This window comes from Sebastes fasciatus, chromosome 2, assembly GCF_043250625.1.
Source record: "Sebastes fasciatus isolate fSebFas1 chromosome 2, fSebFas1.pri, whole genome shotgun sequence".
NCBI lineage: Eukaryota > Metazoa > Chordata > Actinopteri > Perciformes > Sebastidae > Sebastes > Sebastes fasciatus.
Genome location: NC_133796.1, coordinates 1,622,370 through 1,637,336, shown reverse-complemented (window position 1 = coordinate 1,637,336; position 14,967 = coordinate 1,622,370). Strand labels below are relative to the sequence as shown.

At 44.1% G+C, this 14,967-nt stretch overlaps 1 long non-coding RNA gene across 1 annotated transcript; it reads right to left on the bottom strand.

Annotated features, from left to right (window-relative positions):
• Positions 1 to 5,844: 5,844 nt before the first annotated feature.
• On the bottom strand, positions 5,845 to 13,553 carry LOC141781782 (uncharacterized). Its single transcript, XR_012596946.1, has 3 exons — positions 12,886 to 13,553; positions 6,464 to 6,513; positions 5,845 to 6,146 (listed from the first exon to the last, which is right to left on the bottom strand). It is a non-coding gene; the product is annotated as an uncharacterized LOC141781782 (long non-coding RNA).
• Between the last annotated feature and the right edge of the window lie 1,414 nt (positions 13,554 to 14,967).

The window sequence follows — 14,967 nt, the reverse complement described above, 5'->3', positions numbered from 1 at the left end:
ACCCTCAGACCTCCTCAGACCCCCTCAGACCTCCTCAGACCCCCTCAAATCCCCTCAGACCCCCTCAGACCTCCTCAGATCCCCTCAGACCTCCTCAAACCTCCTCAGACCCCCTCAAACACCCTCAGACCTCCTCAGACCCCCTCAGACCTCCTCAGACCCCCTCAAATCCCCTCAGACCCCCTCAGACCTCCTCAGACCTCTTCAGGATCTCAGGTGTGCAAAAACTCTGTAGAAACCTTTAAACTAACCGTTGATATAAAATAAAAACGCCTCCACGTTTATTTACTTTTCTAACTTGTCGTCTTCAGCCGGCGCCGCCTCGAGTGACATCACTGGAGGACATTAATCAGAGGTCACACTGCGGAGACACTGAAGGCTTCGTCCTACTTTAAAAGATGAGCAGCAGAAGTTGTCTGAGGTCGACATGAATAATACGGAATCAGAGTAAACACGGAGCGAGCAGCAGGCGAGTCGACACCTGACCAAACTCTGATAGAAACTGCTGTTTTTACCACATGAAGAACAACAGAGCGACGCAGAGCGAGGCGGAGCGAGGCGGAGAAAACAGGACAGAACAGTGGAAATATTCTTTATCAGATCCCATAAATCATGAGGTGACCCCCCCGCCTCGGGCCCCAGGGCCCCACCCTCCTCCGGTGGGGGGGGACCACCCAGACTCCATCACTCAGACTAACCGCTGCTCTCACTTTTATGAGGCACAGAGTCACATTCCAGAGTCAGAGAGCCTCAGGTGAGACAGACAGGAACTACTGAAGACTGTCAGCTTCATCTTCTACTTCTGAGGAGTCCAGAGGAAGTCTTTCTGCTTTATTTCCTTTTGTTTATTTACACAGGCTAAAATCAAATGATTACGGTTGATATGAATAAAACGGACTCGATTCAACTCGTAAAGCTGCAGCCGGTAACTTTGAGTAAATATGATGAAAAGTTTGAGACAGATATATTTCTTTGATCCCGTTTGAATTGCTCCGTGAATCACACAGATGATGTTTGTACATTTAAATAAATAATTGTGCAAGTCCAGAAAGTCTCAGTTTGTTGTAAAACTGTTGAATTACAACACGCCGCGTCTAACAACGCCCGCCATGCCGCGTCTAACAACGCCCGCCATGCCGCGTCTAACAACGCCCGCCATGCCGCGTCTAACAACGCCCGCCATGCCGCGTCTAACAACGCCCGCCATGCCGCTTTCATCCTTTTATCTGAGGGGATTCGGAGGTTGCGCTCCTGTCGCGACTGCTGTTACTAAGCAACCAAAACCTGCATGCTGCGACGACTACTAGACTCTACTAGACTCTACTAGACTCTACTGGACTCTACTGGGCTCTAATTGGCTGGACTGAACTGGGCTCTAGTGGGCTGTACTGGACACTACTATACTCTACTAGACTCTACTGGACTCTACTAGATTCTACTAGACTCTACTGGACTCTACTGTCTCTCTCATGGACAACAAATCTAAACGCTTCACTTCAGTCGACAGAAAACAAGTCAAAGGTAAACTGATGCGTTGCTCTGCTGCCTGTGAGGGAATCAAACCAGCAACCTTCATGTCATCAGTCTGCTTCTCTAACTCGAGGAGTCTTTACTGAGTCCGTCTTTATTCATCTTCTGTCCTCTGACAGCTTCGTCTAACGAGACGAGACTCAAATCAGACTGAAGGAAAAGAACTTCTACTACTCCCAGAGCATTATGGGTAGTGAAGTCCTTTTAACACAACGTAAGACATTTGGCCTCTAAATCATCTTCTGTACCAACACAGTCTCACTCCCGACTCGTCAAATACCGCCGCTTGGTCAGTGCCCCTCGCCACCAGCAACCGTTACTTTTGGACGGACCGGGGACGGCGTGTCAATATACGCTTGTTACATGCGTAGCGTCCTTTCAAAATAAACTTCCGCTTTCACAGGAAGTTAGGTTTAGGGAAACACAACCACTTAGTCAGGGTTTGGAAACAGTCGTGGTTGACGTTGACTTCACTGACTAGCGACTCACAGGACTGACGATACCGACGAGACACGCGTTAAAATAAGTTATTTTTAGCCTCACACGGGGCACCAACATAGGTCTCCTGGTTGTCTTGTGTTTGTTTGAACTAGTAAACTAACAGTATACCTATAAGTTCACTTCATAGTATAGTTGCAGTACAAAATACAAACTTAGGTGTAAACTGGTTGTGTTCTCAAAGTTTAAGATTCTTACACTTAAAGTATACGTAAAAGTGTATTTTTATAAAAAAAAGTGGGCCAGTTTAGTCCCAAGAAGTTTTGAAGTAGTTCACTTTTCAGTCACAGCTTTTCAGTTCAAGTCCACTACTAGTACATTGATGTTAGTATACTTACTACATGAAGTATACTTGGGAACTTTACTTCAGTTTACTTGATAAAATAAACTTGAAGTAATTGTTCGTAAGGGTTGCTTGTACTTATTACTTCCCAAATATTCAAATGAAACGTACAATATTTCCCACATGAACTGTTTTACATGAATTATTAACTTATTATCTATAAAACAAATTAAAATAAAGTCTCAACATCCTCCGACCAACAGGATGTGGTAGATTTAACAGTTTGTCTCCACAGAGAGTAGAGAGGGAGATGGATGAGATCACTGTTAACATTCCTGATGTTAATGTAAACAACAGACCCTGAACGCAGCGTCAGAGGCTCTGTGCTGATAGAGATGGCTGCCGTGGTGTGTTTGTGTCCATCGGTTAATAACAACACTCTGCTGCTACCTGTCAGTACACGCTGAGGGAATAACAGCTCAGTGTGCTGCTGCTGCTGCTGTAGTGCCCCTGAGCAACACACTGATACACATAGAATCACATCATATAGAACTGAGCTACAGTCTGATACACATAGATATACATCATCTAGAACTGTGCAACACACTGATACACATAGATATACATCATCTAGAACTGTGCAACACACTGATACACATAGATATACATCATCTAGAACTGAGCAACACACTGATACACATAGATATACATCATCTAGAACTGAGCTACACTCTGATACACATAGATACACATCATCTAGAACTGAGCAACACACTGATACACATAAATATACATCATCTAGAACTGAGCAACACACTGATACACATAAATATACATCATCTAGAACTGAGCTACCCTCTGATACACATACTTTTCTTTGGCATCTCTGCAGCCGGAGCAGGAAGCAGGTTGTTCACCTTCAGGCTGTCAGTCAGACTGAAGCCCCGCCCCCTCCTCTGTCACCTGTCCGTCCTGCAGGTGATCACCTGGGAGTCAGAGTTCAGGTGTAAACTGTCATCACCCTGACAGATGGGGCAATAAAGACTTTATACTCCCCCTGCAGCGATCAATAAAGGCTCCTCCTACCTGAGTGCGGTTGTAAAAACCACAGAAGAAGTCCCCGAGGGGTCTCTTCCTGTTGATTTGTTTGTGATGACTCCCGTCGATGGGGTCAAAGGTCACGGAGAAAGGAATTTAAGATGCCGTTTAATGGAGTAAACTGTCTCATCTGTCAGTGTTCAGATCTGAACTGATTCTGACTGGAGGTCTCTGTCTCATTACTCCGGTCTGAGTTCTGAAAGAAGAAGAAACAAAGAAACAGGATGGAGGACGGATCATTATTACAGGTTATAAGTGTTCAACAAAGAGACTCTGAAGAAGTTCAGACTCAGATCTCCTGAAGAGGTTAGCGTAGATGCTGCTATAGCAGCAGCTCTATCAGAACTGGAGAGAATCTTTTTTTCCTGCAGCCTGGTTCCTTTCCTGCAGCCTGGTTCCTTTCCTGCAGCCTGGTTCCTTTCCTGCAGTCTGGTTCCTTTCTAGTAACCTGGTTCCTTTCCAGCAGCCTGGTTCCTTTCCAGCAGCCTGGTTCCTTTCAGGCAGCCTGGTTCCTTTCCAGCAGCCTGATTCCTTTCTAGAAACCTGGTTTCTTTCTTGCAGCCTGGTTCCTTTCCTGCAGCCTGATTCCTTTCTAGTAACCTGGTTCCTTTCCTGCAGCATGGTTCCTTTCAGGCAGCCTGGTTCCTTTCAGGCAGCCTGGTTCCTTTCTAGTAACCTGGTTCCTTTCCTGCAGCATGGTTCCTTTCCTGCAGCCTGGTTCCTTTCCAGCAGCCTGGTTCCTTTCCAGCAGCCTGATTCCTTTCTAGAAACCTGGTTTCTTTCTTGCAGCCTGGTTCCTTTCCTGCAGCCTGATTCCTTTCTAGTAACCTGGTTCCTTTCCTGCAGCATGGTTTCTTTCTTGCAGCCTGGTTCCTTTCCTGCAGCCTGATTCCTTTCTAGTAACCTGGTTCCTTTCCTGCAGCATGGTTTCTTTCTTGCAGCCTGGTTCCTTTCCTGCAGCCTGATTCCTTTCTAGTAACCTGGTTCCTTTCCTGCAGCATGGTTCCTTTCAGGCAGCCTGGTTCCTTTCCAGCAGCCTAGTTCCCTTCCAGCAGCCTGGTTCCTTTCCAGCAGCCTGGTTCCTTTCTAGTAACCTGGTTCCTTTCCAGCAGCCTGGTTTCTTTCCAGCAACCCGGTTCCCTTCCAGCAGCCTGGTTTCTTTCCAGCAACCCGGTTCCTTTCTAGCAGCCTGGTTCCTTCCTGGCAACCTGGTTTAAATTTTCCCAGAAGGCCGAGCGGTGATACCTGACACCTGCAGCACCCTCTGGTCTCCTTTTTAAAAAAAGAAAAGATGAACCTGCATCTTTAATACTGAAGAACAACTCACAGAAATCACTTCTTCTTCTTCTGTCTCTCTGTGTGTGCAGAAGACGGACGGACGTTTAACGTTTAACGTTCTCAGAACAGACTTTATGTTCTAGACGTGAGAACAGATGTCAGGATTCAGTGGAACCCCCCCTTCAGTGTGAAGCTCTGAACTCTGAGTGATATCAATCATGGGTTTTCAGGAATGTTTGGGAATGTTTGGGAATGTGCAGCAGTGGAAAGTGGGTCATGAATTCCAGGCTTTCGCTGCTTTACCAGAAACACGACCGCCACAAAGAAACTGGATTTCATCAGCGGAGGTGGAAACATTTCTGCCTGACTGACGAACGTACTTCAGCAGCAGGAGGAGGAGGAGGAGGGACGGAGGGCTGCAACATGAAAGTATTCAGATCATTTACTGGAGTAAGTCCTGCACCGAGTATTATTAGAATATTATTACTGATGCATTCATGTGTGCAGTTTACTGTTGTTTTAACTATTTCACAGCTTCATCTATAACAATGCATCATATTTTATAAGCTCATTGATTGTTCTATATGTACAATTTGTATTTAAAGTTACTGTGAGGAGTCTCAGTTTAATCCTGACGCCTCGATGTGACCTACAGAAGTAAACAGAGCACCAGAGAGAAGATTGGCTATTTCTATATAGTTATCATTAATGCTCGTCACCGGTGCCACCGGGTCGGATTCTGGCGAAATCAAATGAGATCAAGCAGGTTCACCAGAAACTCCTTCAGCTCAGACTTCAGTGGGGCCTCCGGCAGCGACCAGTACCACCGCGGACAGACCCAGATCCTGGTTCCTTTCCTGCAGCCCAGCTCCTTTCCAGCAAACTGGTTCCGTCCCAGCAGCCTGGTTCCTTTCCTGCAGCCCGGTTCCTTTCCAGCAGCCTGGTTCCTTTCTAGTAACCTGGTTCCTTTCCTGCAACCTGGTTCCTTTCAGGCAGCCTGGTTCCTTTCCAGCAGCCTGGTTCCTTTCCTGCAACCTGGTTCCTTTCAGGCAGCCTGGTTCCTTTCCAGCAGCCTGGTTCCTTTCCGGCAGCCTGGTTCCTTTCCAGCAGCCTGGTTCCTTCCAGCAGCCTGGTTCCTTTCATGCAGCCTGGTTCCTTTCCGGCAGCCTGGTTCCTTTCCAGCAGCCTGGTTCCTTTCCGGCAGCCTGGTTCCTTTCCGGCAGCCTGGTTCCTTTCATGCAGCCTGGTTCCTTTCCGGCAGCCTGGTTCCTTTCCGGCAGCCTGGTTCCTTTCATGCAGCCTGGTTCCTTTCCGGCAGCCTGGTTCCTTTCCAGCAGCCTGGTTCCTTTCCAGCAGCCTGGTTCCTTTTCAGCAGCCTGGTTCCTTTCCTGCAGCCTGGTTCCTTTCCGGCAGCCTGGTTCCTTTCCAGCAGCCTGGTTCCTTTCCAGAAACCTGGTTCCTTTCCAGATGAAATCATGCCGGGTCACCAGAAGCTCCTTCAGCTCAGACTCCAGTGGGGCCTCCGGCAGCGACCAGTACCACCGCGGACAGACCCAGATCCGCAGCGGTTCCTCCTCCTGGCCAGGAGCTTCACTTTCGCCTCGCTGACACCACGCCGTATTGCCGGGCCCGCTGGAGGGAAGGGAGGCACGGGAGAACCAGAACCAGGACTGAGTGGGGGCAGACTGTCAGACCCTGCTGGAGTAAAACGAGAGGTTTTATAAAGGAAGTCTGGTGCTCGGAACCACTACCGCTTTAGTCCACAAAAATCAACACAAATCTCCTATTCTTCTTAAGAATAACCGATCAGTTTTACGTCTTTGGGTCTGCAAGATACAAAAAAGAATGACTGTGGTTGACACGTGCACCCGGTGGTGATGGGTCTCCAGCAGCCTTTGTTTTTTGTTTTGAACCGTTCAGCAGACTGAAGGACTGAAGGACTTCTGAGGGATTTGGTGCCAACATGTCGGAGGTGTTTATGGATTCTCAGTCAGCTGTCGGTTCAACCTCATCGTCTTTAAACAGAAACAGCTTCATATTTAGTCTGAGTCTGCTGCAGGCCGGTTAATCTAAACTCAGCTAACCGTCACTGGGGGGGGGGGAGAACATACCTGGGGGCCTGGAGTTAACCCCCGCTCGGCTTTTTTCCGCTCAGCTCTGTAACCTCCCCCTCCCCTCCCTCCCTCCCTCCGCTCAATCTTTGTTTATTTTACTTCCTTCAGGATCTTTTCTTTTCTCTCCACACAGAGAACGAACTGCTGCTGCTGCTGCTGAGGGTCAGGAGGAGGAAGATCCTCATCATCATCAGTCAGAGCAGCAGAGGGGCTGAATCAAGCAGATCATCGCCATCATCATCATCATCATCATCATCATCATCATCATCATCATCATCATCATCAAATCCCTACCTCCTACCTTTTTAATGGAGCAGAAAATATCCAGGTTTCATGTTACATCTATATCAACATCACCAAACCTCATTAACCTCATTAACCTCACTAACCTCATTAACCTCATCACCAAACCTCATTAACCTCACTAACATTATTAACCTCATTAACCTCACTAACCTCATTAACTTCATCACCAAACCTCATTAACCTCATTAACCTCACTAACCTCATTAACCTCATCACCAAACCTCATTAACCTCACTAACATTATTAACCTCATTAACCTCACTAACCTCATTAACTTCATCACCAAACCTCATTAACCTCACTAACCTCACTACCAAACCTCATTAACCTCACTAACCTCATTAACTTCATCACCAAACCTCATTAACCTCACTAACCTCACTACCAAACCTCATTAACCTCACTAACCTCATTAACTTAAGATGGTTAATATAGTTAACCTCATTAACCTGTTTAAGATAGTTAAAATATAACATACTTAATTTAAAATTTAATAGTAATTTAAGATATAATTTAATATTATTAAGATATTAAATTTAAATGTAAATCATTAAATCACTACCTCATTAACTTAATCACCAAACTCATTAACATAAATAATATTTAACCTCATCACCAAACCTCATTACCCTCACTAACCTCATTAACTTCATCACCAAACCTCATTAACCTCACTAACCTCATTAACCTTATTAACCTCACTAACCCCACTAACCTCATTAACCCCACTAACCTCATTAACCTCACTAACCTCATTAACCTCATAACCAAACCTCATTAACCTCACTAACCTCATTAACTTCATCACCAAACCTCATTAACCTCACTAACCCCACTAACCTCATTAACCCCACTAACCTCATTAACCTCACTAACCTCATTAACCTCATCACCAAACCTCATTAACCTCACTAACCTCATTAACTTCATCACCAAACCTCATTAACCTCACTAACCTCATTAACCTCACTAACCCCACTAACCTCATTAACCCCACTAACCTCATTAACCTCACTAACCTCATTAACCTCATCACCAAACCTCACTAACCTCACTAACCTCACTACCAAACCTCATTAACCTCACTAACCTCATTAACTTCATCACCAAACCTCATTAACCTCACTAACCTCATTAACATTATTAACCTCACTAACCCCACTAACCTCACTAACCTCATTAACCTCACTACCAAACCTCATTAACCTTACTAACCTTACTAACCTCATCACCAAACCTCATTAACCTCACTAACCTCATTAACCTCATCACCAAACCTCATTACCCTCACTAACCTCATTAACTTCATCACCAAACCTCATTAACCTCACTAACCTCACTACCAAACCTCATTAACCTCACTAACCTCATTAACTTCATCACCAAACCTCATTAACCTCACTAACCTCATTAACATTATTAACCTCACTAACCCCACTAACCTCACTAACCTCATTAACCTCACTACCAAACCTCATTAACCTTACTAACCTTACTAACCTCATCACCAAACCTCATTAACCTCACTAACCTCATTAACCTCATCACCAAACCTCATTACCCTCACTAACCTCATTAACTTCATCACCAAACCTCATTAACCTCACTAACCTCATTAACCTTATTAACCTCACTAACCCCACTAACCTCATTAACCCCACTAACCTCATTAACCTCACTAACCTCATTAACCTCATCACCAAACCTCATTAACCTCACTAACCTCAGTAACTTCATCACCAAACCTCATTAACCTCACTAACCCCACTAACCTCATTAACCCCACTAACCTCATTAACCTCACTAACCTCATTAACCTCATCACCAAACCTCATTAACCTCACTAACCTCATTAACTTCATCACCAAACCTCATTAACCTCACTAACCTCATTAACCTCACTAACCCCACTAACCTCATTAACCCCACTAACCTCATTAACCTCACTAACCTCATTAACCTCATCACCAAACCTCACTAACCTCATTAACCTCACTGCCAAACCTCATTAACCTCATTAAACCTCATTAACCTCACTAACCTCACTAACCTCACTAACCTCATTAACCTCACTAACCTCACTAACCTATTTAACCTCACTACCAAACCTCACTAACCTCATTAACCTCACTAACCTCATCACTAAACCTCACTAACCTCACTAACCTCACTAAACCTCACTAACCTCATCACTAACCTCATTAACCTCATCACCAAATCTCACTAACCTCACTAACCTCATTAACCTCACTAACCTCATTAACCTCACTAACTTCATTAACCTCACTAACCTCATTAACCTCACTAACCTCATTAACCTCATCACCAAATCTCACTAACCTCATTAACCTCACTAACTTCATTAACCTCACTAACCTCACTAACCTCAATAACCTCACTAACCTCATTAACCTCATCACCAAATCTCACTAACCTCACTAACCTCATTAACCTCACTAACCTCATTAACCTCACTAACTTCATTAACCTCACTAACCTCACTAACCCCACTAACCTCATTAACCTCATCACCAAACCTCACTAACCTCACTAAACCTCATTAACCTCACTAACCTCATTAACCTCATCACCAAACCTCACTAACCTCATTAACCTCACTAACCTCACTAACCTCACTAACCTCATTAACCTCACTAACCTCTTTAACCTCACTACCAAACCTCACTAACCTCATTAACCTCACTAACCTCATCACTAACCTCACTAAACCTCACTAACCTCATCACTAACCTCAATAACCTCACTAACCTCATTAACCTCATCACCAAACCTCACTAACCTCATTAACCTCACTAACCACATCACTAAACCTCACCAAACCTCACTAACCTCATTAACCTCATCACTAAACCTCACCAAACCTCACTAACCTCATTGACCTCACTAACCTCAAAACCAAACCTCACTAACCTCACTAACCTCATCACCAAACCTCACTAAACTCATCACCAAACCTCACTAACCTCATTAACCTCACTAACCTCATTAAACTCATCAACAAACTTCACTAACCTCACTAACCTCACTAACCTCAAAACCAAACCTCACTAACCTCACTAACCTCATCACCAAACCTCACTAAACTCATCACCAAACCTCACTAACCTCACTAACCTCATTAAACTCATCACCAAACCTCACTAACCTCATTAACCTCACTAACCTCTTTAAACTCATCACCAAACCTCACTAACCTCACTAACCTCATCAACAAACCTCACTAACCTCATCAACTAACCTCACTAACCTCATCAACAAACTTCACTAACCTCATCAACTAACCTCACTAACCTCATTAACCTCACTAACCTCATCAACAAACTTCACTAACCTCATCAACTAACCTCACTAACCTCATTAACCTCACTAACCTCATCAACAAACTTCACTAACCTCATCAACTAACCTCACTAACCTCATTAACCTCACTAACCTCATCAACAAACTTCACTAACCTCATCAACTAACCTCACTAACCTCACTAACCTCATTAACCTCATCAACAAACTTCACTAACCTCACTAACCTCATTAACCTCACTAACCTCATCAACAAACTTCACTAACCTCATCAACTAACCTCACTAACCTCATTAACCTCACTAACCTCATCAACAAACTTCACTAACCTCATCAACTAACCTCACTAACCTCACTAACCTCACTAACCTCATCAACAAACTTCACTAACCTCACTAACCTCATTAGCCTCATTAACCTCACTAACCTCACTAACCTCACTAACCTCATTAACCTCATTAACCTCACTAACCTCACTAACCTCATCAACAAACTTCACTAACCTCATTAACCTCACTAACCTCACTAACCTCACTAACCTCAAAACCAAACCTCACTAACCTCACTAACCTCATCACCAAACCTCACTAAACTCATCACCAAACCTCACTAACCTCACTAACCTCATTAAACTCATCACCAAACCTCACTAACCTCATTAACCTCACTAACCTCATTAAACTCATCAACAAACTTCACTAACCTCACTAACCTCACTAACCTCAAAACCAAACCTCACTAACCTCACTAACCTCATCACCAAACCTCACTAAACTCATCACCAAACCTCACTAACCTCATTAACCTCACTAACCTCATTAAACTCATCACCAAACCTCACTAACCTCACTAACCTCATCAACAAACCTCACTAACCTCATCAACTAACCTCACTAACCTCATCAACAAACTTCACTAACCTCATCAACTAACCTCACTAACCTCATTAACCTCACTAACCTCATCAACAAACTTCACTAACCTCATCAACTAACCTCACTAACCTCATTAACCTCACTAACCTCATCAACAAACTTCACTAACCTCATCAACTAACCTCACTAACCTCACTAACCTCATTAACCTCACTAACCTCACTAACCTCATCAACAAACTTCACTAACCTCACTAACCTCATTAGCCTCATTAACCTCACTAACCTCACTAACCTCATTAACCTCACTAACCTCACTAACCTCATCAACAAACTTCACTAACCTCATTAACCTCACTAACCTCATCACCAAACCTCACTAACCTCACTAACCTCATCAACTAACCTCACTAACCTCACTAACCTCATTAACCTCACTAACCTCACTAACCTCATCAACAAACTTCACTAACCTCACTAACCTCATTAGCCTCATTAACCTCACTAACCTCACTAACCTCATTAACCTCACTAACCTCATCAACAAACTTCACTAACCTCATTAACCTCATTAACCTCACTAACCTCATCACCAAACCTCATTAACCTCACTAACCTCATCAACAAACTTCACTAACCTCACTAACCTCATTAGCCTCATTAACCTCACTAACCTCACTAACCTCATTAACCTCACTAACCTCATCAACAAACTTCACTAACCTCATTAACCTCATTAACCTCACTAACCTCATCACCAAACCTCATTAACCTCACTAACCTCATCAACAAACTTCACTAACCTCACTAACCTCATTAGCCTCATTAACCTCACTAACCTCACTAACCTCATTAACCTCACTAACCTCACTAACCTCATCAACAAACTTCACTAACCTCATTAACCTCATTAACCTCACTAACCTCATCACCAAACCTCACTAACCTCAACAACAAACCTCATAACCTCACTAACCTCATCAACAAACTTCACTAACCTCATCAACTAACCTCACTAACCTCACTAACCTCATTAACCTCACTAACCTCACTAACCTCATCAACAAACTTCACTAACCTCACTAACCTCATTAGCCTCATTAACCTCACTAACCTCACTAACCTCACTAACCTCATTAACCTCATTAACCTCACTAACCTCATCACCAAACCTCATTAACCTCACTAACCTCATCAACAAACTTCACTAACCTCACTAACCTCATTAGCCTCATTAACCTCACTAACCTCACTAACCTCATTAACCTCATTAACCTCACTAACCTTACTAACCTCATCACCAAACCTCACTAACCTCAACAACAAACCTCATAACCTCACTAACCTCATCAACAAACTTCACTAACCTCACTAACCTCATTAACCTCATTAACCTCACTAACCTCACTAACCTCATCAACAAACTTCACTAACCTCACTAACCTCATTAACCTCATTAACCTCACTAACCTCACTAACCTCATCAACAAACTTCACTAACCTCACTAACCTCCCTAAAAACTAAACAGTGAACTGAAATTTCAGATTAGTTTGACTAATAATCTTCACTCAATGTTCACTTACTGTCTTTGTCTGAAAACATCAGTTTGTTGAGTTTTTGACGAAGAAGAACTCAAACTTGAGAAGTTAAACGTTTCACGGTTTCTGTTGCCAACTGTGTAGAAATCAAACGTCCTCCTCTGCTTCGGCCTCCGGCAGCTGGAAGTCATTACGGCCTCCTCGGCTTCACCTCCCCCCCCTCCCTCACGCAGCCTGGCTGTGTTTCTACCACATTATAAATCCATTCAGGACTCTCAGCCAGCTCGCTCTGAGCCAACTGTGTCGACTTTAACAACCATGTTTACTGGTTAGTAGGAATAACTCTACACACCCAACGCAACCCTCCGGCTGCGTTCACACTGCAGGCCTCAGTGAGGATTCATTGCTCACGTCTGATTCTCTTGTTTGACATTATGTTTTTTTTAAATGTGTCCGGTATCAGATTCCAGAGGTCCTGAACTGACCCGCATGAGCAAAAGAACAATAACAAAAAGACGTCACACGCAGCGCGCTGTCGTATGGAAGTCAACGATGAGGCCACTGAAGTTACACTTTCATTTATAAGTTGATGTGCAGTCGGCGAATTCATGAGCAGATGAGGACAAGGAGAAAGAGAGAGAGACATATTTTATGGCTTTTTGTGGAGCTCCTTCATACGGAGGTGTGTGGCTGCAGAGTCGGAGCCTGGTCGGGGGGGTCGTGATGTCGATGTAGAGTGACGCAGGAGCCGCATGAATTCCCAGATGACGTACAGACTGAAATCTCATTGCAACCCTGAGATCTCAAAAATAGGGAGGATATCAAAACCAAAGCGAGGTCGTCCCCCAGAAAAAACATTCTAATTTCAGAGACGTTGTTTCCTCCATTCTGGTGACTTTTAAAGAATAAAGATTGCACAATAATCATAATACCAAAGTTAACTGCAATAGCAGTTTTCTGTTTTCTGTTGACTTTTAATTCTCAGGAGTGAAGACAGAGCAGGTCTGGCCCCTCTGGTGGGACCTTGTGTTCATCTCTGATTACATCTCTCATCACTTTTCATTCATTCATGTTTTGCTCCTGATTGAGTATTTCTTTCTCTTAGTTCTCTTTAATTCTCTCTCCGTCTCTCACTGAAGACGAGTCCTTTAAGGAATAACGTGACAACGGCACCACTGTGTTCTGAAACCCGTTATTTCAAATGGATTGCGCCGCCACGACGGCTTTTTGCCGCATCGAGCAAAGCCCAACTTTGTCTGTGCGCTGAACCAGCGTCAAGCGCAGCTCAAACTGCGAGCAGCTCTCTTCCCCCAGGAAACAACATTAGGTGTAGCTGTATTGTTGTCCGGGTGGAAACAGTACAGATTATACACGCTGTACAGTTGAGATAACAAAAAGGAAAAAATGGTGTCAATATTTGATATTTGTGACCCCGGTAGGAAACCGGGAGTCTCCTGGGAAAGGGTTGGTGAGTATCTGATTCAGGACCACATATGAAAGTGTTCCAGATCAGAGCTGAAAAAATCAGATTCACATATAATTTGTGCTGTTCATACTGTTATGAAAAAGAACTGATCCGAGTCACATGTGCAAAAAAAAAAAAATCTGATTTGATTCACTATGGCCGACTCGTAGTCTTAAAGGAACAGTGTGTAGGATCTTGTGGTGTCTGGCCGCTGCAGATTACAAGTTCTCCCGTGTGCCAAGCGTGTAGGAATGCTACTAGGGGCGGATGTGGCTCAGAGGTAGAGCAGGACGTCCACCAATCGATAGGTTGGCGGTTCGATACCCGGCTCCTCGGGTCACATGTACTTGAGCAAGACACTTAACCCCAAATTGCTCCTGTAGTCTGAACCATCGGTGTGTGAATGGCTGAATGCTGACATGTAGTGTAAAGCTTTTGAGTGGTCAGAAGACTAGAAAAGTTCTATATAAATACAAGTCCATTTACCATTTAGGGTTGACTTGAATGCTTCGATCGTTGCCATGGTTGTGGCCGTGACGCGCCACGCCGCAAAGCATTGAATATTTCTCACCGAAGCCCAAAAAATGGTATTTGAGACAGCCCTAACTGGCCGACGTGAAAACGCGAATGGCCCTCTCTAGAGCCAGTTGTTGAAGGAGTAC